At 44.0% G+C, this 9,050-nt stretch overlaps 1 protein-coding gene across 1 annotated transcript in view; it reads left to right on the top strand.

The window, feature by feature from the left end:
- The first annotated feature begins 843 nt into the window (after positions 1–843).
- The window catches only part of MBNL3 (muscleblind like splicing regulator 3), a 176,922-nt gene continuing 168,715 nt past the window's right edge, over positions 844–9,050 (top strand). Inside the window, exon 1 of the mRNA XM_044268665.1 lies at positions 844–1,245. The gene's annotated coding sequence lies outside the window, so the exon portion shown is untranslated. The remainder of the gene's footprint in view (positions 1,246–9,050) is intronic.

Here is a 9,050-nt window from a genome sequence, read left to right as displayed (position 1 = left end):
TATTTGGTTCTGCTCTGGTGGTATTTTATGCAGCACTGTGGTATTTGGTTTTCCTGGGGCAGTGTTTTATGCGGCACTGTGGTATTTGGTTCTGCTCAGGTGGTATTTTATGCGGCACTGTGGTATTTGGTTCCGCTGGGAGGTATTTGGTTCTGCACTAGAGTATTGCCGTCCCTGCCTACTTCTGTTGTCCTGCCTTCTGGGGCCACATTTAGTTTCTTTTCCAGGGCCACTTCAAGTTCCCAGTCCTTCCATGCATGATGGTGCCCCCTCCGATACGCCAAGATTATTATCATCCTAGCAACAATGGGTCTCATTTATCCAGTGTTAGTTGCCCATGGCAACCAATCAGTGCTTAGCTTTCATTTACTAAAGTGCTCTGACAAATATGAAAGCTGAGCTCTGATTGGTTGCTATAGACAACTAAGACCGGTTTACTGTTGGGACTACGGCACAATGTCTTCTGGTGTCCCTGTGGTACTGGGCCTGGTCCCTGCCATATGTTGTGTAGTAATGAGGAAAGGAAATGTCGGAATCAGTGTCAGGGACATTTTTTGCCACAGTGCAGCACGTGTAACCCGCAGCTCCCACATGAACTAGTGCTTTTGCTTGCACTAATTGCTTTGAGTCACTTTTTATTGTGCTGGCGGATTTATTGTGCGGATCTAGTGTAGGTTTTTGAGCTATGTTGCTATGGCAGCAGCCAGCCCGAGCTACAGAATATACGACACAGCTCCCAAAGGCCATTAGGTGCCCTGTTTGGCGGAACGTACCAAGTGACTGCAGCGCAGGGGGACAGGAAATGGTTTCTAATCGCTACGTTTCTGATTTAACCGCAGCAGAGTCACGGTTCACACCGACCCCCGCAGTACGCTCTTCCGGGATTTACCGGGCGTTACTACCAGTCTAGTCTCGGCCGCCTTTAACCCCTCCTTTGCCGCGGTCAGCCTCTTCCCACCGGGCTGACATTTCCCTCCCCGCCACCGCTGCATCGTTCCATCCCAGATGCACGTCCCAGCGATGAAGTTATGTACGTGGGGCGTGCTTTCATTTCGTTATGCCTTGTGATTTCAGCCTGGCTTTAAAACGGCGGCAGTCGCTAGACACCCATGCTAAAGCCTCACCCAGCGCTCCGTCTGTCTGCTTAGTGCTGCCTCTGCTCCCCCCACCCCCCAACCCCATATGGCATTGTGCGGCTGAGGACTGCGTCTTCTGGGGTTCGCGGGATCAGCGCAGAAGCATCAGGTAACAGCTCCCCCTCACCGCATAATGTGGACAGTGTCTTATCTGCCCTCCGGAGCCGCAGCCTCTCTGCAGTAACGGCCGACACTGCACGTGCCATATGGTTCGCGTTACCGCAGGTAGAGCCGTGGTGTGAGGAGTTACTTACAGTCTATGCTCTGGGGCATTCTGCTGGCCTTTACGGCCCCTGACTTTAGTGCGCTGCTCACTGTGCAGACGGGTGGTGGTTATTTTTACATGTTTTGTATTATTTTGTGTCATGGATGTTGTATAAATACTTCCCAAGTGTCTAATATAGGATGTATCATACAATGTATATTACACACTTCACAGGTCTCTATATAATATGGGATATGAGATATATATATATATATATATATATATATATATATATATATATATATATATATAGTTACATACATCACATGCGTCTAATATAGGATATATTTTATATAATGTAACATACTTCACAGGTCTTTATAATATGGGATATTATATAATGTACATTACACATACTTCACAGGTGTCTATATAAATAGGATATACAATGTATATTACTTCACAGGTCTCTATATAATGATATATAGTATACAATGTATATTACATACTTCACAGGTCTCTATATTATATATAATGTAACATACATACTAAACATGTCTATAATATAGGATATATTTTATATAATGTTACATACATCACAGGTCTTTAATATGGGATATTATATATAATGTATATTACATACTTCACAGGTCTCTATATAATGATATATAGTATACAGTGTATATTACACACCTACTTCCCAAGTGTCTCTACAATATGGACTATATTTTGTCTATAGACAGTATAGAATATATCTGATGAATATTACACACATACTTCACATGGCACTATATTCACTATGGAATATACTTGCACATTCTTCACAGTTGTTTCTATAGACCATATGGAAAGTATTTTATTATTTTCATCATGTACACTGTATAGTATACAGGTGTTTCTATAGACCGAATGGAATATATTGTCTGCCTATCATGAATGTTGCCCACACACTTCACAGGTGTCTCTAGATATACAGTATGGAATATAATGTACCGTGTATATTGCACACATACTGTACAGGTGCGTATGGACAACATGGGATATATTTTGTCTGTAGACAGTATGGAATGTATTTTATTGTATCATGTATATCGAACATACTTCACAGGTGTCTGTAGACGGCATGGAATATGTTTGGTTATTTTATCATGTATGTTGCCCACGTACTTCACAGGTGTCTATATACCGTATGTACTGTGTGAATGGATATTAAAACATCGACATATATTTATATAGATCCCATCTCAAAAACTTTAATTTCACCCAGTTTCCAGCAACCCCTGTTCTGGTGTTCCTTTCAGGCCTTCCTATCGCATTCACCTTGAGATGATCTGCAGAAACTACATAACTGATGACTTTTGGGAGAATTCTTCTCCTCTTGAATTTTATGCATAGTTCCAGCGTGCATGCGCAGTGTGCCGGGTGTCACATCTGCACTGTATTCTGCCTGGAAACAAAGAATGGGATCCTGGCTAAAGTGAAGCTTGCATTGATTTTAACCCCTGCAGCGCCCTGGCCCTGGGCGGTGTATGGCAGAGCGTTGCTGAGGCAGACCTCTGCAGGTGTGGAGGATTCATATCCACGTCGATTAGATGACATTGTTTTTTTTTTACAATATATGTAAGGACCTTGCGTCTTTAAGTCGGAGATGCTCACGTGTGACACATGGTCGTCTTCTTCATGGCGCAGTATGTAGGACATTTGTCACATTATGACCCTTTATGATGTTTTATTTCTGTGAGTAAGGCTCCATTCACACGTCCGCAAAATGGGTCCGCATCCTTTCCGCAATTTTGCGGAAAGGGTGCGGACCCATTCATTCTCTATGGGGACGGAATGTGCTGTCCGCATCCACATTTGCGGATCCGCACTTCCGCATCCGTGCTTCCGTTTCCGCAAAAAAATAGAACATGTCCTATTCTTGTCCGCAATTGCGGACAAGAACAGGCATATTCTATTATGTCGGCAATGTGCGGTCCGCAAAATGCGGAAAGCACATTGCCGCTTTCCGTGTTTTGCGGATCCGTGTCTCCGTGTATCCGCAAAACACATTGCGGACGTGTGAATACAGCCTAAGGCCTCTTTCACACGACAGTATGTCCATTTCAGTGTTTTGCGGTCCGTTTTTCACGGATCCGTTGTACCGTTTTTTGCTTCCGTTGTGGTTCCGTTTCCGTTCCGTTGTTCCGTTCCGTTTTTCCGTATGGCAAATACAGTATACAGTAATTTCATATTAAAAATTGGGCTGGGCATAACATTTTCAATAGATGGTTCCGCAAAAAACGGAACGGATACGGAAGGCATACGGATGCATTTCCGTATGCATTCCGTTTTTTTGCGGACCCATAGACTTTAATGGAGCCACGGAACGTGATTTGCGGCCAAATATAGGACATGTTCTATCTTTAAACGGAACGGAAAAACGGAAATACGGAAACGGAATGCACACGGAGTACATTCCGTTTTTTTTGCGGAACCATTGAAATGAATGGTTCCGTATACGGACCGCAAAAAACGGCCCGCAAAACGGAAAAAAAAAACGGTCGTGTGAAAGAGGCCTAACACTAGGAGACATGTTACCAGGGGTTGTACCCGGACTGAGCGACAATTACTACTTTAGGGCTTGATTGCTATTGTTTCTATCACATCTCCTGATCCGTTTAACTGCATTTCAGAGCCACTACCCTGTGTCTTTCTTTTCCTTCTATGACTTTGAGGGCACTGAATGGCTGTGCTGTTGTTTTTCTTTACATTGTAGTTACTATGGTTACTGTTTTCTATTTGAAAATACTAAAAAATAAATAAAAATCAAGATAAAGTTGCATGTAGGTGCACAGACGCCTTCCTGCAATTTATACTTGACATGGTAAAGGAATACTTTTCCGGCTCAGGATGTACCATACTTCTAGCTATGGCGTATGAAAGGATTTCTTTGGCAAAACTTGACTGGCATGAGCAGAGGGCATTGTGGACTTTCTGTTACTGGCATTTTATATTTTGAATGTTTGTTCTTTTCCCCAAATGAAATGGTTAAAGTCTCCTACTCATTGCTGAGTCACCCTAAGCGCCTGTCCCGTTTGCCCAATCCTCTACAGTAACTTTCTCTGTATCTCATGAGGGGCTCTAGGTCGTGCTGCAGACAGGGAGGGGGGGGGGGGGGGGTGTTTGTAGCACCTCTTGTATTTTATATTGCCATTTAGATATTAGGTACAAGAAAAAATAAATAAAAAGCACGTTAACGTGCTTTTTATTTTTTTTCTTGTACCTAATATCTGAATGGCAATATAAAATAAATGTACTCTAAGTATTAGGGACTTTCCTAGAAACGTCATATGTCGCCAATGAAATCAGGCTGCAAGGATTGAGCTACTCATAGATTGCAGTAACTGTCATTAATATACTGGGCTTTCAAATTAGTAATTGAGGACATTTATTTGTATCGCTGTTCCCTTTGACTATGTGATCTGCAAAAAACGGAAGCCGCCCGTGTGCCTTCCGCAATTTGTGGAACGGGCGGCCCATTGTAGACATGCCTATTCTTGTCTGCAGAACAGACAAGAATAGGACATGCGTTTTTTTTTTTTTTTTTTTTTTTTTGGGGGCGGGGCCTCGGAATGAAGCAACAGATGCGGACAGCACACCAAGTGCTGTCCGCATCTCTCGCGGCCCCATTGAAGTCAATGGGTCCGCATCCGAGCCGCAAAAACTGTGGCTCGGATGCGGACCATGACTACGGTCGTGTGCATGAGGCCTTACACCAGAAACGACTGTCTTTTTGAAGTTGTATATCAAACAAATTGATATCTAATTACACGTTTTTGTAATTGATCAATTCATTGGGCTACTTTCACACTGGCGTTTTGGTTTCCGTTTGTGAGATCCGTTCAGGGCTCTCACAAGCGGTCCAAAACGGATCAGTTTTGCCCTAATGCATTCTGAATGGAAAAGGATCCTCTCAGAATGCATCAGTTTGCCTCCGTTCCGTCACCATTACGCTTTGGAGGCGGACACAGCGTTTTGGTGTCCGTCTGACGAAACTGAGCCAAACGGATCTGTTCTGACACACACTGTAAATCGATGGGAACTGATCAGTTTTCACTGACACCATCTGGCACATTAGAAAACGGATCTGTCCCCAATTGACTTTCAATGGTGTTCAAGACGGATCCGTCATGGCCATGTTAAAGATAATACAAACGGATGCATTCCGAACAGATACAGACGATTGTCTTATCAGTGCGGATCCATCTGTGCAGATCCATGACGGATCCGCACCAAACGGCAGTGTAAAAGTAGCCTTAGGCCTCTTTCACACGAATGTGTGCGCTCCGTGGCCATATTGCGGACCGCATTTGCAGATTCGTAGTACACGGGCACCGTTCTGTGTGCATTCTGCATCACAGGTGTGGACCCATTCACTTCAATGGGTCCGCAAATCCGGAGATGCGGAACGGAAGCACGGAATGGAACACTACGGAAGCACTACGGAGTGCTTTTGGGGGGTTTTGTCCCGTACTTCCGTTCCGCAAAAAGACAGAACATGTCCTATCTTTTTGTGGATCGGCTGGATCACGGACCCATTAAAGTAAAAAGTTTGTGCATTGCGCCCCGTAATTTGTGAGCCGCAGCACGGCCACGGGAGGCCTTATACTCGGCAAAGCAGACTTCACATCTGCGCTAGCCTTTCCCTTTTGTCCGCTCAATAATAGGAGCAGAAAAAAGGAGAGATTTGTTCCATACATGAGACTATGGACCACATAAACTGTCATGGAATCTGTTCTGTGCAGGGGATAGTTTATAGGGTAGTCCAAAATACAGCCTGTATGAAAACCCAGTGCATCTGATTATAGTATGAGATTATTCGTCTATTTAATGTGACAAATTACCTATCATTTAATGCAGAAAATAAGGCGAAAGGCCATCGTGCATGCGAACCCTGCTTTTGTAAAAGGGCATAATCTAAAACTGAGTCCGATGACACAATGAATAATATTTGGATGAATATTACATTAGGGTTACCAATTTTTTATTTTTTATTTTTTTTGTAATGCATTTCTATTTTAAATCTTAGAGTTGCATTATATTAGGAGTTCAAGAAGAACAAATAAATGAATAATAATGGAAAACAAAGTGGAAGTTTCTAATAAACCAACACATTTCCCATTGTATAACCCACTGTGTGTACAGTGCAGTAACCAAAGGTTTGGATGACAAGGCCTCTTTCAGACGGGCGTTGCGGGAAAATGTGCAGGTGCGTTGCGGGAACACGCACGATTTTTCAGCGCGAGTGCAAAACATTGTAATGCGTGAGAAAAATCGTGCATGTTTGGTACCAAAACCATATAACATGGTTATAAGGGAAAATAATAGCATTCTGAATACAGAATGCGTAGTAAAATAGCGCTGAACAGGTTAAAAAAATAAAATAATAATTTAACTCACCTTAGTCCACTTGATCGCGTAGCCGGCATCTCCTTCTGTCTGTCTTCTGTGCTGTGTGTAGCAACAGGACCTGTGGTGACGTCACTCCGGTCATCACATGATCCATCACCATTATTTTTTAACCCCTTCAGTGCTATTTTACTTTGCATTCTGTATTCAGAATGCTATTATTTTACCTTTATAACCATGTTATAAGGGAAAATAATAATGATCGGGTCTCCATCCCGATCGTCTCCTAGCAACGGCGCGTGAAAATCGCACCGCATCTGCACTTGCTTGCGATTTTTCACACAACCCGATTCATTTCTATGGGGCCTGCGTTACGCGAAAAACGCACAAAATAGAGCATGCTGCGATTTTTTTATTTGAAAATCACCGCTCATGTGAATAGCCCTATAGAAATGAATTGGTCGGGATTCAATGCGTTCAACTCGCGCATCGCATCCGCGCGGAATACTCGCCCGTGTGAAAGGGGCCTAATAGATATGATCAGTGAACCTACTTTGGTTTGTTAGGCCTAGTTTACACAAACTTCCGCCCCCCCCCCCGAGTGTACGGGCTGTTTTTTTGTGTTGCGTATACGGAACCATTCATTTCAATGGTTCTGCATTAAAACGGAATGTGTTCCGTATGCATTCCGTTTCCGTATTTCCGTTCCGTTGAAAGATAGAACATGTCCTATATTTGGCCGCAAATCATGTTCCGTGGCTCCATTAAAGTCAATGGGTCCCCAAAAAAAAGGAACACATACGGAAATGCATCCGTATGTCTTCCGTATCTGTTCCGTTTTTGCTGAACCATCTATTGAAAAATGTTATGCCCAGCCCAATTTTTTTCTATGTAATTACTGTATACTGTACATGGCATACGGAAAAACGGACCGGAAAAAACTATAAAAGCCATACTAGGCCTTAGGCCTCATGCACACGACCGTTGTGTACATCCGTGTCTGTTGTTCTGTTTTCCATGATTTTCTGCGGACCTATTGACTTTCAATGGGTCCGTTGAAAACTTGGAAAATGCTCCGTTGTTCATCCGCATCCGTGTTTCCTGTCCGTCAAAAAAATATGACCTGTCCTATTTATTTATTTCTTTGACGGACACATTCAAGTCAATGGTTCACGGACACATTCAAGTCAATGGGTCCGTGAAAAAACACGGATGCACACAAGAGTGCCATCCGCCTCCGTGGTCCGTGTCCGTAGGCTACTTTCACACAGACGGATCCAAAGATCCGTCTGCATAAAAGATTTTTCAGATCTAAGTTTTCACTTTGTGAAAACTCAGATCCTACAGTATATTCTAACACAGAGGCGTTCCTATAGTGATGGGGACGCTTCAAGATAGAATATACTACGAACTGTGTACATGACTGCTGCCTGGCAGAGCCCCCTCCCTCCCCTGTATTACATTCATTGGTGGCAGCGGAGAGTTCCGATCGGAGTCCCAGTTTAATCGCTGGGGCTCCGATCGGTAACCAATACGGGGGGGGGGGGGGGCCGCACTGGCCACCAATGAATGTAATACAGGGGAGGGAGGGAGGGGGGTCCGCACTGGCCAACAATGAATTTAAAACTGGGGAGGGAGGGGGGTCTGCCCCCTGCTGCCTGGCAGCACCTGATCTCTTACAGGGGGCTATGATGCGCACAATTAACCCCTCAGGTGCGACACCTGAGGGGTTACTTGTGCGCATCACAGCCCCTTGTAAGAGATCGGGTGCTGCCAGGCGGCAGGGGGCAGTCATGTACACAGTTCTTAGTATATACTAACTTGAAGCGTCCCCATCACCATGGGAACGCCTCTGTGTTCGAATATACTGTCGGATCTGAGTTTTCACGATGTAACTCAAATCAGATGGTATAGTCTAACATAGAGGCGTTCCCATGGTGATGGGGACGCTTCAAGTTTAAAATATACCATCGGATTGGAGAAAACTCCGATAGGGACTTCTGACTTTACATTGAAAGTCAATGGGGGACGGATCCGTTTGCAATTGCACCGTATTGTGTCAACGTCAAACGGATCCGTCTCCATTGACTTGCATTGTAAGTCAGGACGGATCCGTTTGGCTCCGCACGGCCAGGCGGACAACAAAACGACTTTTTTTGTTTTTTTTTTACTTTCCTTCATGTCTGGTGATCCTCCAAAAATCACGGAAGAAAAAATGGACACGGAACAACGGAACCCCGTTTTGCAGACTGTGAAAAAAAATGTCGTGTGCATGAGGCCTTAGACTTGAATAGCTCTTCTGTAATGCATGGTTTGTG

The sequence above is a fragment of the Bufo gargarizans genome, chromosome 9, assembly GCF_014858855.1.
Source record: "Bufo gargarizans isolate SCDJY-AF-19 chromosome 9, ASM1485885v1, whole genome shotgun sequence".
NCBI lineage: Eukaryota > Metazoa > Chordata > Amphibia > Anura > Bufonidae > Bufo > Bufo gargarizans.
Note: the sequence above shows the minus strand (reverse complement) of the source record. Positions and strands in the feature narration are given on the sequence as shown.